Source organism: Hypomesus nipponensis, chromosome 10 (assembly GCF_054491055.1).
Source record: "Hypomesus nipponensis isolate SF chromosome 10, ASM5449105v1, whole genome shotgun sequence".
NCBI classification, from domain to species: Eukaryota; Metazoa; Chordata; class Actinopteri; order Osmeriformes; family Osmeridae; genus Hypomesus; species Hypomesus nipponensis.
Genome location: NC_140370.1, coordinates 604,350 through 620,000, shown reverse-complemented (window position 1 = coordinate 620,000; position 15,651 = coordinate 604,350). Strand labels below are relative to the sequence as shown.

The following is a 15,651-nucleotide window of genomic DNA, read 5'->3' as shown; positions in this document are numbered from 1 at the left end:
GCCGTTGATGAACGATTGGACTGTTTTCTTTAATCTCAGGTACGTTTGGTATCATTATGTGCTAAGTAATGAATGAAACTCGTTATATTTGTGGATAATTTGCCTGATATTCAAGGTTTTACATGATAATATATCTTGTTAGCACCGTACTGACACTAATTTTCTAGCTCCGCTTGTTGACATTGAAATAGCTAACCGCTAGGGGTTGATCTCTCTGAAATGCGTTTAAAATGCGACCAGACTATTGATTTTATATGCTGAGACCTTGAAGAATGTACTACTACTGTGTTAGAATATCAACCGCGATTAGCATGCTAAATGCATTGAAAATGAATGAATGAGCGACCAATCACCGCTGTAATGACCTGATGATCCCTGGACATTCTTCAAAAACGTGATCTGACACTCTAGCTAACTTCTTAAGACCATAGAGATGGTGGTACAACAGTGTGGAGTTGAAATTCGATGTGTAAATATGCTTTAAAAGTGTAAACATGTCAACCGCGATTTGCATGTTAAAAACAAAGGGATGAATAAGTGGGCTGTTGAATGGGCTGTTTTTGATTACTACTTTAACTAGGGCTGCTGGGTCTCTAAAAATGTATTTAAGCCCTCATCTGCTTTTCATTTATTCATGTTTTACTCTACCAGATGATTCATGGAGAAGTTTAAACATCGGTGCAGCATGTGCGACAAGACTTTCACTGAAATGTCCAACCTGACGAGGCATCTGAACATCCATGCTGTCGCCAGGAAGACCTTTGACTGTGATGTCTGCAGTAAGAGCTTGACCACCAAATCATCACTGGTCAGCCATCAACAGCAACACCAGTACCCCAACATTGTTTTGTACCGGCAAGGAGATGCCAGGCTGAAGTGTACAGAGGCAGCAAAGTCTGTGTCAGAGGCCCCCAGCACCGTTGTTGACCCTACATGGCTGGATCCCAAGACAGCAGAGGCGATGGCCAAGTGGTCCGGGGGTGAGCTGTGGAAAGGTCAGCTGGTCATTGTGTTCGGGAAGTACGCCGGTCAAACGTTGAGGTGGCTTCTAGAAAACGATGTCAGCTGGCTAGTGTGGTTGCTGTTCCAGTACTGCCAGCAGGGAGAGCAGGACGAGCTGCTGAAGTGGCAGAAGAAGCGACTGCTCCAGGCAGTCTCCCATCCAAGTACTAACCAGGCGCAACCCTGCTTAGCTTCCGAGATCAGACGAGATTGGGTGTTGCCAGGCTGGTTTGGCCGTACGAAATAAGTTGACAACCATAGGCTACTTATCCATATCCAGATTTGGTATTTGACAATGCAAGGTGGCTTTGGTGGACGCAGAACCCCTACTACGGCCCCTCCGGCCTACCAAGTGCCCCCAGGGCTAAACATGTGGCACACGCTAGTGCTCCCTCTCGCCAGTCCCAACCCGGACACGACAGGGCACAGCCTGGACCACCGGACTGGGCCTCCAGGGACCCCGCTGTGACCCCAACACGGCGCAAGCGCGGTGGCCAACCCCACACACTAGCGGAACGCCGCATTAGGAGGCGCTTAGCACGTGCACGCACACTCGCGGAAAACATGGTCTCCTCAGCGCGAGTCGGGGACGAGGACGCTATAATCGGCCTCCCTCAGATCACCCCGACCACGTGGCCACCAATGTTTCCGTTCCGGACGCTCCTCCAGGTCTACTGCAGATGTCAGCCGATAGATACTCTGTTAATGCACAGCAATCGCGCGAGGTCTACGGTAGACCCACAACGGAGGTTGGGAAAACCATTTGCAAGCTGATAAAAACAACACACCATTACGTTGAGGTCACTGACGGCATACGCCCACCGGGGCTCCAAACCAAAATTGACGAACTGGCAACAATGTATCGACCGTCATCCCCGTCACATGACAACTGGACATACTGCGGCTGCGGTCACTGACAAAATGCCAGCACCCGGCTCCTTCCCTCTGGAGGCCCGGAGCATAAATCCGTCCAATTCCAGCTCTCGGCCGGTACACGCGTAGGCAGCTACTACGACGCCCGCACCTGGGTCCTCCCTACTGGGGGCCCAGAGAATAGCCCCTCTCAATGCTGCTCCAGTTACACGGGCGACTGACACCACGACCGTCACGCCACAGCTGGCACGGTGGACCTTTCTGGAAGTCACGCCGCGTGATGACACACTCACTATCCCTCTGGTGACGACGTTCGGACGCCGTACTCGGCTACTAAACCGTAGACTGAAACAGAACCTTGTTCAGCACCTGAGAGGCTCTGGCGTATTGGAGGGAGCCACCCTCATCTTGGCCTATAAGAAAAACTGCAGTGTTGGAGAGTTCCTGGTCAGAAGTGGTCTTAGACCACTCAGCCAGGTTCCACAGCCGTCGCACACACACTTTTCACCCCTCGCTACCATTCACTGTCGAACGCTCCAGGTCAGACTTTCAGTAGCCTCCCTGCCGCTGTCGACTTGTAACGCAGTGTATGTGATCACGTGCAGTGCTTGCGGCCTGCACTATGTCGGCAAGACGGGTAATTCTCTCCAACAACGCCTCACCCAACATCTCTATAACATCAATAACTGCCGCAACCTAGACTCACACCTAGTCCCCCACTTCCTGAGATATGGAGCCGAATCTCTTAACATAAGCGGCCTGGAACACAACCCAGAGTGGACACGTAGACAAAGGCAGGCTGGCGAGAGAAAATTGATATATCCTGGGGGCCTTAACGTCCGCACCTGAGTATGTGACATTTTCCTCATTTGGAGAATGAGTGCCACAGGGATAATTTCAATGCTTGGACCCTGTACTGATCAAGGCACTCACACTCCTGTTAGACAACATACCCGATCATCTACTATTACCACTAACCTTATTATAATCTGAGGACGTTTACCGTGACCCCATAGGGATCAAGACTCTAAGGATTACAACAATAAATATAGCTGCAAGCAGCGATGCGGGTTCCTCCTCAAAATGGCAAAATATTATAAAAATATACAAGCAAAACGATTTCATGTTTGGCTAACAACAATAGGCTGTATGGGGATTTGAACTCATGAGCGTAAGGTTACAAGTCAGTCTCTCTATCCTCTCTGCTACACAACAACAGTTGGGAACCATGAGTGATGTCTGAGAAGTCTTGTGCAGTTGTCCCACGTTGGCAACAAACCAAACTAAACCTACTATATTCAACCGTGTTGGTTAAACATTACTAACTTGTTCATTCACTGTGTTAATGAAATGCAGTCCACGGCTACAAGCTAGCTAACGCTATACACGAGTCATTAACTTAATCATGCAAGCCCAGGTAACGAAACAATTGAAACCCATTCCCTTTCGACTACAATACCTCTGCTGTTAAGACCGTTTAAGAAATGTTGCAACAGGCTACAGTCTGAATCACGGATATAACTCTATGACATAAGTTACAATCAGGGGGTCAATTGGGGTTTGATATATCGGGGGGCTCTGTAATTTCTGGGTTTCGATGGCACATGTGTATGCACAGCCTACTAAACAGGTATCCTACTCAGTTTAATGACTAACGCAGACTACCTAACTCACTACCCTTCAAATACATTTATATAGTACTACTATGTGCCTCTTTCAGTTATATCTTTAACATATGAAACGTTGAGAGTGTACGATCTTGTGGAAAAAACATGAAAAACTGAACCTGACAACAGCTATGCTAGGCTCGCTGACATTCAGTTCTCGTTTGGCCAAACAACGGTTAGGGTCTACTGAAATTATTACCAAACTTAACTTTACGCTAGTAGCCTAACAAACTCATTCACTGTTGACTATATATAATATATTTAAGTTGTATGCATAATTTGTGATGAGTTACTTTGATTTAGTAGTTGCTTCTCTTAGATGCTTGTTTGCCTTCGTATCTCGTGGCAGAAAATAACCGGAAATGACCAGGCTTCACACCTGTTTTTAGGTCACTCAATGATTTAATCATAGACATTCTTTATTATGTCTATGGATTTAATGGCCAGACATAGTAAAACAACAAAACTTTATTATTCATCAAATGCATACATTACATTTTTCTTTGGCATGTGGCAGCACAGTAAGAAAAAAGGCAGTAAACACATAACTGACAGCACACAAGCCTATAATACCAACAGTAGACTACATAGTAGATGGCAAACCAAAAGGGTAGACAAGCAACAAGTGAAATCAACGATCAATTGTGTTGACTTTCTATAGAGCAAGCAAATCATGACTTTTATAGTTGTTAATTACGAAAGGCAATTCACCTTTATATTAACTATAAAATAAACAATTAAACTAAACATTTAAGTAAATTGCATATCTTTGAAAAGACTGACTTACTGCCTGTTCTAAACAAGAAATGTTAATCTTTCCATCAATCAAGCTGTTGTAGTGAATATATATAATTTAGTGACTTTCTAGAAAGTTTCTGAGAAAACTGTTCATCAGATGACGACAGACTACCCAATGTACGCTGTGTGTGTCAGGTCCTTTCTGCAAAAAGCTATATTCAATAAATACTTACTACATTCTAGCAGCTTTGGGTGTATTTATTCTCAAATGTCCACCGCAAGTGTCAATACCCCTGAGGCATAGCAACTACCATGTAAAAGGAAAACTTGCCAGTTAAATGAAAAAGATTTAGATTTAGTATAACTTGTACTAAATCTGTAATAACACCCCTGTCAGCCATTTTGTATTGTACTGTCCGTCTCTGGAGGGCTGGCAGGCAGTGGCAAGCAGAGCCTGCAGGCAGGCAGAGCAGGCCAGCTGGATGAAGCCATCCTGGGGTCAAGGCTGAAGAGAAGCTGTCCAGCTAGAGAGGGGTAGTCCAGCAAGGGGTCTGTGTTGCTCACAGCAACCTCTGTTGCATCCTGATAGATAAATCTTTATTTGTCATTGTCACAGGTACAACAAAATTAATGTGCTTCCAGTCAGTGCAACATTCATTGGCCTAAAAATCAATAAAAGGATACAATTACTAAAGTACTAAAACTACTAAATTAAACAACAATAACTAATAAATCAGAATAAATATACCTGAGACAGTACCATAAACAACACACCCATGTCATACATCCACAGTCATCACATAAAACATAACATGACATTGTGCACATAATATTTTGGCAGCATTGACAGTGGTTATTGCAGTTGGATAAAAACTGTGTTTGAGTCTGTTTGTCCTTACCTTGATTGATCTGTACCATCTGCCTGACGGCAACATTTCAAGCAGGGAGTGCCCAGGATGTGAAGTGTCTTTTATGATGTTCTGGGCTCTTGAGACAACTGGATCTGTGTAGGTCTCCCAGTGCGGGGAGGTTGGCAGCCAACAATCTTTTGAGCTGTGTTGATGACCCTCTGGAGCATTGTCCTCTGAGCCACTGTACAGCTGGTATACCAAATGCCTATGCAGTATGTGAGTACACTTTCAATGGAGGCTCAGTAAAAGAACACCAGCAGTCTTTGTGTGATGTTACTCCTCAATTCCTGAGTAGTCTCAGGAAGGACAGTCTCTGCTGGGCCTTTTTCAGCAGTTCAGAGGTGTCCACACTCCAGGATAGGCTGTCCTGTATGTGGACCCCCAGGAAGCGAAAGTCTGCCACCCTCTCCACACTGATCCAGCTGATGGTCAATGGTGTGATCTCAATCTTCTTTCTCCTGTATTATATTATGAGTTATTTTGTCTTTGTAGTGTTAAGGAGAAGGTTGTTGGCCGTGCTCCAATTCGACAGCCGCTCCACTTCTTCTCTGTATCCCCCACAGAGATAAACCCCGCCACTGTGGTCTCATCTGCAAACTTTACAATGGTGTTACTGTGATGGACAGGGGTGCAGTCGTGTGTGTAGAGGAAGTAGAGCAGGGGACTGAGCACACAGCCCCGGGGGGAGCCAGTGCTGAGGCTAAGGGCTGTGGATGTGTGATGGCCCACTCTGACTGTCTGCGGCCAGAGAGGAAGCTGCTGATCTACCTGCATGTGGTATAAGGGAGCCCGAGGTCCCCAAGCTTAATCACTAGCTTGTGTGGAAGGATGGTGTTGAATGCAGAGCTGTAATCCACAAAGAGCATTCGCACATAGCTCCCCTGCTGCTCCAGGTGTGAAAGAGCGGCATGGAGTGCTGCCGCCACTGCGTCTCCTGTGGATCTGTTCGCTCTGTAGGCAAACTGGTGGGGGTGAAGGCTGCGGGGCATCCTCTGTTACACTCCGTATTTTTTGTTGAGCAGGCCTCTGCAGACCTTATTCAGAAAGTGAAGAAAAGATCCATGTCAGTTGTGAAAAATGAAGCTTTTTACATCTACACTTGACATAAACTACAGTTTTGACTGTGAAATGCAATGGCATTACTTGAACTTAAATTCAAATGTGTTGAACTGATGGAGACCCGGCCATGCAAAGTCACTCCAAACATTTGGCTCAATTCCAGGCTCTGGCAAGAGTATTTAGCTCTAAACTGGTCAATATACACATCTGACCAAAGACCAACTCGCCCTTTGCCTGTAAACAGTGATTCTGACTGTCAGAGACCTTTAAATACACTGACCGAGTGAAACTAGCCTGGCTAACGTAGGTCGCTTTCTCAGGAAAATGACAAATGAAATAGGCTTGTTTGGAAAGATCCTATATACTGGCTATTTTCAGCAGACTCTTGTCTACAAAAAGCAGCCCTCCCTGACGTTTTAGGAGTAAAATTGAGTGAACTCCAATATCGTTTACACACTGCCAGTGAGTGAGCGAGCCAAGTCTGTCACTGAGGCTAAGTCAAAACAATTAAATCAAATTTATTTGTATAGCCCTTTTTACACGCAAGCATGTCACAGAGGGCTTCACATACGCCCATAGAACTGCCCCTCAACCAACCTAAACCCTCAAGGAAGACAAGGAAAAACTCCCAGAAAAACTCCCAACGGGAGAAAAAATGGAAGAAACCTTGGGAGGAGCAATTCAGAGAGGGATCCCCTCCTCCAGAGACGGTTGGCAAGAGAGAGGAGCAGAACACAAGCTAAACATAGTCATACAGTGTCAATGGGTTTTGAAACACCAAAAATCCATTGTTCGGCTTTATAGACGTTGGATGGGACCTGGAAACTCGCTGTTGGCCGTCATGGAGGCTGGTTTCCAGTTGACGACCTGGTCCAGCGTTGGTAGACCGACGACCAGGCAGGTCCTGACAGCTCAGACCCCCCACACCACAAGGGATGAGTGGGGGGGACAGAGAGGAGAACAGGGATTAGAGAATGCCAGGAGCAGCTAACAGTTTCAGTCGTAATAGAATGAGATCCCCACCGGTCAAGTGTGGACTAGTGCAGCAATTTAACAAAGCTAAGAGGGTATTTGATGCAGCCCCACACACCAAGACAGCGACAGCCCCCCTTGGTTGGAACATGAAATCTGTTCCAGGGGAAACAACTCTAAAATAGGTTATATTTATACGAATAAGGATGAAAACAACCAGCCCCCCGTTGTCTCCAACTAGTAAACTATAACAATTAAAATATATCCAGCAACGGAACTATTACAGTAACTGTAGTGTCCTCTAATCAGTCACTTCCATCTTGACGCCGTAGGAGTTTTCAATATTGAATTTGTTTATTTAAACTTAGGTGTTGTCACAAAATATCAATGGTAAAGTAAAAGGTGCAAAAACAGATTCAGAAAAAATTGAAAAACCATATGCCTGCTAGCGTCTCTAAACTCCAACTTTCCACAACAGGCTCTCTACCAAACGCAACACACAATGCCATCTTCTTGTAGGGATTCACCTCCTAATTAAACACGATTAACACAGGTGAGGCGATCAATTAACTGTTCTAGGTGCCATTACTTGGTTCTGCCAGCAGGGTCATAATGTCGACTTGAAATCAAAGAATTTCAAACAAATCATAAATGGCTCCTACAGTAACAATATACAATAACAGGTTTACTTTATTTGTAACATTTAAATGGGCAGTGTGAACATAAGCTAAAATTACAATTTAAAAGTTACATGTGATACACACATAGGCAAACGCACACCCCAGGTTTACATAGAAAGTACACACATTTAACAATCATAGGATTGACTAAACAGGAACGTTTTTAATCTAGTTTTAAATGTCGAAACAGTATCAGCCTCCCTAATTGAGACAGGTAATTTGTTCCAGAGAAGAGGTGCTCTATATGAGAACGCCCTACCTCCAGCATTTTTTTTCTTAATTTTGGGTATTACCAGATAGCCGGCCTCTTGAGATCTTAGAGTCCTTGCGGGGCAATAGGGTGCAAGGAGACCGGAGAGGTACAGTGGTGCCAATCCATGTAGAGATTTGTAAGTTAGTAGTAAAACTTTGAAATCAGCTCTGGCTTGGATAGGGAGCCAGTGTAAAGAGATAAGAGTAGAGGTTATATGATCAAACTTTCTTGTTTTTGTCAATAGTCTAGCAGCAGCATTTTGTACCCGCTGTAAATTTTTCAAGTAGGTAATTGGGAGGCCAGAGAACAACACATTGCAGTAGTCCAATCGGGACGTAACAAAAGCATGTATTAGTTTTTCAGCATCATCCTTTGAGAGGAATTTTCGTATTTTAGCAATATTACGTAGATGGAAAAATGCAGTTCTGGTGATTTGTTTAATATGGTACTCAAACGAAAGGTCTGGGTCCAATGTGACTTCTAAATTTTTTACCAACTGGCTTTGAGATACATTGACACCATCTAAGTTTAAGGTCAGATTGGATAAATTATTTCTGTATTTTTTAGGGCCGAAAATTTGAACCTCGGTTTTATCCGAATTAAGAAGAAGGAAATTTGCTGTCATCCAAGTTCTCAACCCGGAAACACATTTTTCCATAGCATGTAGAAATTCTCCAGGCTTTATGGACATGTATAGTTGAGTATTATCTGTATAACAGTGAAAATTTACCCCAGAGCTTCTAATTAACAATGTACCTCCGGGACACAGTCTCACTCCACTTGCAAGTTTTCCACAAATCACAAAACTAATCGGAGCATCTGGCTAAAAGCACAATTCCCACATCTCCTAAAGGCTGCCCTCAACATTTTTGGTGTCGACCAAACTGTGAAATGGTGAACTTGTGAACATGACGCGACCAAAACATGGCTGCCGCCTAAGCGGTCTCCCTGGCGCATAGGCTTATTACAAAGACTTTCTCGACCCAAATCAAAATTCTGAGTTGACAGGTCTGTGGGGAATTGCTTGTTCTCCTAGAAGCTGCCCTACTCTAGCTTTTTGATGAATTCGCCGAGATGCTACAGTAACCTACATGATTCAGTAATTACACAGAGGGAAAGAGCTCTCTACTTTTCGAGTTCGGTTTTCCGTCACTTCAAACGCACGATTTAAAGGTCTCAAAGTGCTGAAACCTTCACCATCATTCAAGAGTAGTGTACTTTCACAAACCCAATCATTGATTCTAGCTTAAAATGTGTAAAAATAGGACTTACCGAACGTGGCTGCCAGGCTATCAGGTGATTCCAGTTGAAAACAACAATGGCCGCCAAAAAATTAAATATTTGTAACGGCGAGCAGCAATTGGAAGCGAAATGAGGGTGAAGGTGGGGCTTGTTCAGCACACCATTTCCAGAAAGGATGTGTGTGCGTCTCGCCAAGCTCGCGCGTGTGTCAAGTCGGTTGACCACCTGTCCCTCTTTGTGCTGTATAGCACAGCATTTTTAATGTGCGGAACAAGGGGTGAAAATGCTGTGCGACACAACGCAAAGCGGGACAGGTGGTCACCCTAGTGTCAAGGGGCAGGATGAGTCTGTGAGAATTTGGAGCGCGCGCATTGTGGAGCAATTCAAATGAATTCAATCATATATTGACATACCAAGATGAAATTGTTAATGGTACTAGAGATTGATGTTGTCTTGAACCCATTACCCGTTTGAAAAACAATCAAAATTATATTTGATTAATTAACAAAAAAAATATTGAGGCTATTTGGAGATTTACATAAATACACTTCTTCAGCCATTTTGTATTGCATTTCTTATTCCATATCACCCTATGTAAAGACATGTATTCTACACATCTGTAACAAATTTCAAGTCCATTGGATCTATGGTTCATGAGGAGAAGGGTTTTGAAAGTTGTACCAAATTTGGACATTACAGCAAAATCTATCTGGCGGACCTTATGGGTTCTTGAGGCTTTTTTGTTCCCCATGAGAAATAAGGCATGTAAACCAATTTTCAGGCATTTTGGAGTAATGGGGTGCTGGGGAAATCACGTAGACTTTGGGCGTGTTTTATAGCGCCACCTATGGGCGCACATGGGCCACTAGCCGTGTGGGAGTAGTGAGGGACCTGTTGTATCATTGGGCCAAATTGTAAAAAATCGGGTCCAGGACGTTTTGAGCTGTTGGGCCATTTAGCGGAGAAATATAATAATAATAGGAATACTAACAAAAACTAGAGAGCATACAATTTCTGGGGAAATTGCGAGGGTGTGCTTGCAGCTGCCCATACTCTCCTGGTGTTTACATATTTCAAAGCATTTAGATGTATGACTGCAGTTCTGACCATTGTGTTCCCTGGAAGAGAAGGAGGCCAAATGTAGCTCATGAAGATGCAGCGCTAGGTAACTTATTAAATTGCAATCAATTAAACAACTTGTTGGTTGCCCAACAAGAGGAAGACACAGCATCTGCTTCTTCAACTACTTAATCCTCTCAAGGCAACTGTTGCACCTGGTTATGAGGTTGTAGGCTATGGGACGTCTAATATTGCATTTGTCTATGTGTAGGATCGTGTTTCTCAAGTGGTAGGACATATTGATTCATAAAAGCATCTAAATGTAGCCTATCAACGTCAATATATTATTGTTTTCTGTTATTAAGCTCAGAGACATATGAAGGTAGAGTTGCTCGCTATATAGGCCTAGAGTAGCCTACTGGACACCGTGAGCTGAGTTCGCAATGCTTAGCCCTAGCCTACGTGACGCCGCTTTTTATGACACACTTCAAAGATGTAAAGATGGTGCGATTTAACCCTGTAAGACCCCATGGCAGTAGCGGACTGGCAATCGGGAGAATCGGGAGAATACCCGATGGGCCGAAGCACTTTTGGGCCGGAGGGCCGCCGGGAGGGCCGCCGGCCCTCCGACCCATAATTTTTTACTACTAATAAAAATGTTGGAAGAAGATTGAGCAACACGGGTTGCCGGCCCCCCTTTCCCCCAGGCCGGTTGGTCTATTCCAAATGAACGTCTATGCAGCCCTTTGTGCCGCTTATATACACAACAGCGACACTGACAGATCGAAAGTTAGCTATAGAGACAATATAAAGATGGAAAAACAGGTTAAGAAACGTAAACGTAATTACCTTCACTACACAATGTTTTACCAATTGGACAAAAGGCTATGTTGTTTGTTTTACATCAAGCTCAAAAAACTACTTTTCGCTCAAATCGGCCAAAATAATTCGCTCGCATTAAGCGTGGAAGTCCCAAAGCATCAAATCAGGCATAGAATTTGCATGCATTAGCAGGGTGCTCGCTGTGGTGGCGTATACGGGACGGGTTCTGGTAGGCTGGTCTGGATCAAAGTCCAGGCCCTATTTTTACTCCCAGTCCGTCCCTGCCCCATGGTTGTAAAATTACAACGGCACTTTGAACGGTCTAATTGCTCTTTTTTTTACATTTTGGGTTAGGGTTTGTAGCCATATAAAGGCCTATATATATATAGGCTACTTGATTTGGCTGCAAGATTCGCTGATTTTGAGTGTCCAAGATATGATGGATTCTGATCTGTATCAACAGTCTAGCCATGTAGCTTAGCCTTGTCCGGGAAGAGTGGATTTTTTTAAAGGCAGATCTGGAAGATAAATTTAGTTGCACCTGGTTAGAAACACATCGAATTTAATGCAATTTTACACAACACATAAATGATTCAAAAATGAACACCCATCTTTGTTGTATTGAAAGGGTCCCGTGTAAGCGATGGGACGTCTATTGCATTCGTCTATGTGTAGGACAGTGTTTCTCAAGTGGTGGGTCCCGACCCAAAAGTCGATCGCAAGCTGGTGTAGGTCATTCTGATTAATAAAAGCATCTTACTACATGTTTTATGTTATTTAAAAGTAAACTCAGAAACGTATGAATGTAAAAGGCATATTTGTAAACCACTCTGATCTGTTGTAATGTGTAACCTATAACTATGTAAACCGAACATTTAACTTACTTGACTGTAAAGAATGACTTTGTATTCTAGCTGACCAACAGCGCAAAGACAACAAAGCTGACGAGATGTAATATATATAGTGCTATATATATCTGGCTACTACAGTACGGCATTATCTGGTGGCTGGACGAATTGTAAAGTAACCTCCCGAAAGCGGTCTGGAACGGACGACGAAAGGTAGAAAATTAGCTGTAGGATTAACAGCTAGGCTAACTAATTTGTCGTTATACTGTAGGCTACCTCCCCAGGCCAAAGCGATCTGGAACGGAAGACTACAATGTCGCAAGTTACACCTTTGGTAACAGATAGTAGCAGAGATGTGCCGGTGTAACAGCTAGAGCTAACTTCTCTGTGAAAATAGGAGACCGTTTACACCGTTTACGAAAGTAGAGCTAGACTAGCTAGCTAGCTCTACAGTAGCTATAATCATCAGCATACATATTTCACAAGTGTTTCGTATCACAATTTTAAATGAGTAAATGAAGCATAGCGCAAGTTCAGTCAGGCAAGACCAATCCCTGCACTCGGGCATACTCGATAATGTCCAATACTCACTCCTCCCGCTAAGAGCGCTCTACTTCCTCTGTTCCTAAGTCGGGCTTTCTTTCGGGTTCATTTCGAGTTGCCTCCCATCTATCAATTAACGCTGTCACGTGATCCTGTGCCTTTTAAATACGAGTCTCTCCCTGTGTAGTTTGTCCATGCTATCATGCGCGTGACCCTCCACCTCCCCATCGCCACCCGTTGGTCGTCGGCTGCCGCCGCCACCAGTGTCTGGACTCCATGGGGGATTCTTCTTCGGATGTTGGGCAGGCGCCCGTTGATCTATAATTCCCTGGGGTCTAAGCTCCAAACACTGTAGTACATTTATCATTCTGTAAATAAACATCTTTCACTCATCCCAGGTCTCTCCTGATTGAAATGGTTATCACCATGGCTAGTCAAATCGTTTACTTGTAATGTAATAAAATAATAAATCCAAAAACGAAAATGTATTTGTGAGGAATGTTTAATTAACGATTGAAAACAGATGTAGCATTATGTTGTATGTATGCCCTGTGTCACCCGGGCAACAGAGGCTATGTCATGATGACTCATGATGCTAACGCATCAGCCGCAGACCACTCTTTCCGAAAATAGATGTACTAGCTTAATAACAATGCGTACATCATATTATACACTACATTTCATAATTTTGTTTTATGACAATGTTAAATGAGTAAATAGTTCACCCTGGCCTCTTTGCTTGTCGCGTTTCTAGTTAGCCTATCATCTCCCAGAAGTTAACAAGCTGTTAAACTAATGTTCTGCAACAGGTAGTCACGCATGTGTTAGTGACGTTAGCAACGTCAGTGACTGTGGATAGCAAGTTAGCCACCGTTAGCTTCACTTTTCACCCAAAAAAATCCCAATACAGGCAACTCAATGGCTACCAAAACGAAACGTTTGACACCGAGGTTGTCTATGTAGTCCAAATATTAACAAAGTTTTAGGGGGGCAAAAATAAGTAATAATAATAATATATATGTGAGATAACAATGGTTTGTGCTCGCCGAAGGCAAGCACACCCCAATGATAGGTTTCCTCCTACCGGAGGAACCCTAATTAGAACTAGAGAGGGTACAATTTCTGGGGAAATTGTAGGGTGTGCTTGCTTGCTTCAGTTGCAGGTGGGTCCGTTTTCCCTTCTAGTGATATTTCAAGCATTTAGCCTACTCATATTGCATAATTCATTAAGAACACTCTTTGAAACAAGGAACCCCCTTTGAAACAAGCTACTGTAACGGTGCGTTCACACTGCAGCGGGGCGTCGTCTTCCAATTCATTTTCAATTAAACCAGGCGTTGACGCTCACATTAAGGGAAGGCGACCGGGGCGTCGAAAGTTTGATTTTCTCAACTTTATGTAAATGAGGAGCGTGAAAACGCTGGCGTTGGCCAATCGGGTTGGTTTCTTGTTTCTTGTAACGTAGCAACTGTTGGTAATGGTAAACATTTCTAGGTTTAACAATTTCAAGATGGAAGAGCAACTCATCGTATGTGTCTTCATACCCAGTATCAAGGGATGATCCACCTTGGATCATCATCACAAACAGAAAATGGCATGGTAAAATGCATGGTTACAAACCTGAAACTAGTGTTAGAAGTCACCGAACTATCCATATTCTTCAAACAGATTTATCAACCCCTGTTTTATCTGTTAATACCCCACAGATGAAACTGGCCCTTCTAAATGTTAGATCACTAAATAACAAAACATTTCTAGTCAATGATCTGGTCAAAGAAAACAAATGAGACTGCATCTGTTTAAGAGAAACCTGGCTAAACAACGACACGGCAACAGCAACTTTGATAGAAGCGTGTCCACCAGATTACAGCTTCCACCAAGTTTCTAGGAAATCCAAAAAAGGTGGAGGAGTCGCAGCTATCTTCTCTGAACTATTGTTCAAAATCACTGAGCTAGGTGAATTCAACTCATATGAATATCTTGCTATAGAGCTCAAAACCGAATCAATACTTTTTGTCATTATATATCGGCCACCCAAGCACTCGCCAATATTTATACAAGAATTCTCTGAACTATTATCACTCTGTGTCACTAGATATGACAAAGTAGTTTTAAACGGAGACTTAAATTCCAAGTAAATAAAAAAGCCTACCCAAGAACTATTGAGCTTTTAAATCTCCTAGACAGTCTCAATCTAACTCAAAACATAACAGACCCAACACACCGGCACGGAAACACACTAGATCTAGTGATAACAACTGGACTAAATATCAATAATATCTCAATAACTGATCTACCCCTCTCAGACCATCATTGTATACTTTTTACTGTGGAAATTATCCCAACAAAAACCACAAAAGAATTCTTAGTCCAAAGAAGATATTTAGACGATACAGCTATGATGAAATGTTCTGAACAATTTGCTCTATATGAACCAACTCATCATGATTGCTCTCTGAATGACATGGTAGAGAACCTCAATGATGCACTATTATCTGTGTTAGACTCTGTTGCACCACTGAAAACCAAAAAGAAGTCCACAAGCAGAACCTCCCCATGGCTGAGAAATAAAAATGTTAGTGAAACGAAAAGAAAATGCCGTGTAGCAGAGATAAAATGGAGGAAAACAAAGATCACTATCCACTACAATATCTGTAAAGATACACTAACCACCTACAACAAAACCATCCCTCTAGCGAGGAGAGAATATGTTTCCAACATTATTACAGAAAATGCCAGAAACTCCAGAGTTCTTTTCTCCACCATTGACCAGCTGCTAAACACTGTCCCTACCCCCCCCCCCCCATCCTCAGCAGTTAAATGTGAAGAGCTTGCTTTGTTCTTCAAGAACAAAATAACTTTGATCAGAGCTAGTACTAGTAATAGTGGGGTCGAAACTGACATCAGTAGATTCTGCAACATAAACATGAGCACATTTACCTGTATCACTGAATGAACTTTCAAAAATTGTCAGTGAATCTA

General features: G+C 43.2%; 1 long non-coding RNA gene across 1 annotated transcript; it reads right to left on the bottom strand.

The window, feature by feature from the left end:
- Positions 1-3,981: 3,981 nt before the first annotated feature.
- On the bottom strand, positions 3,982-7,650 carry LOC146268978 (uncharacterized). Its single transcript, XR_014767079.1, has 3 exons — positions 7,069-7,650; positions 5,180-6,225; positions 3,982-4,862 (listed from the first exon to the last, which is right to left on the bottom strand). It is a non-coding gene; the product is annotated as an uncharacterized LOC146268978 (long non-coding RNA).
- Positions 7,651-15,651: the final 8,001 nt, after the last annotated feature.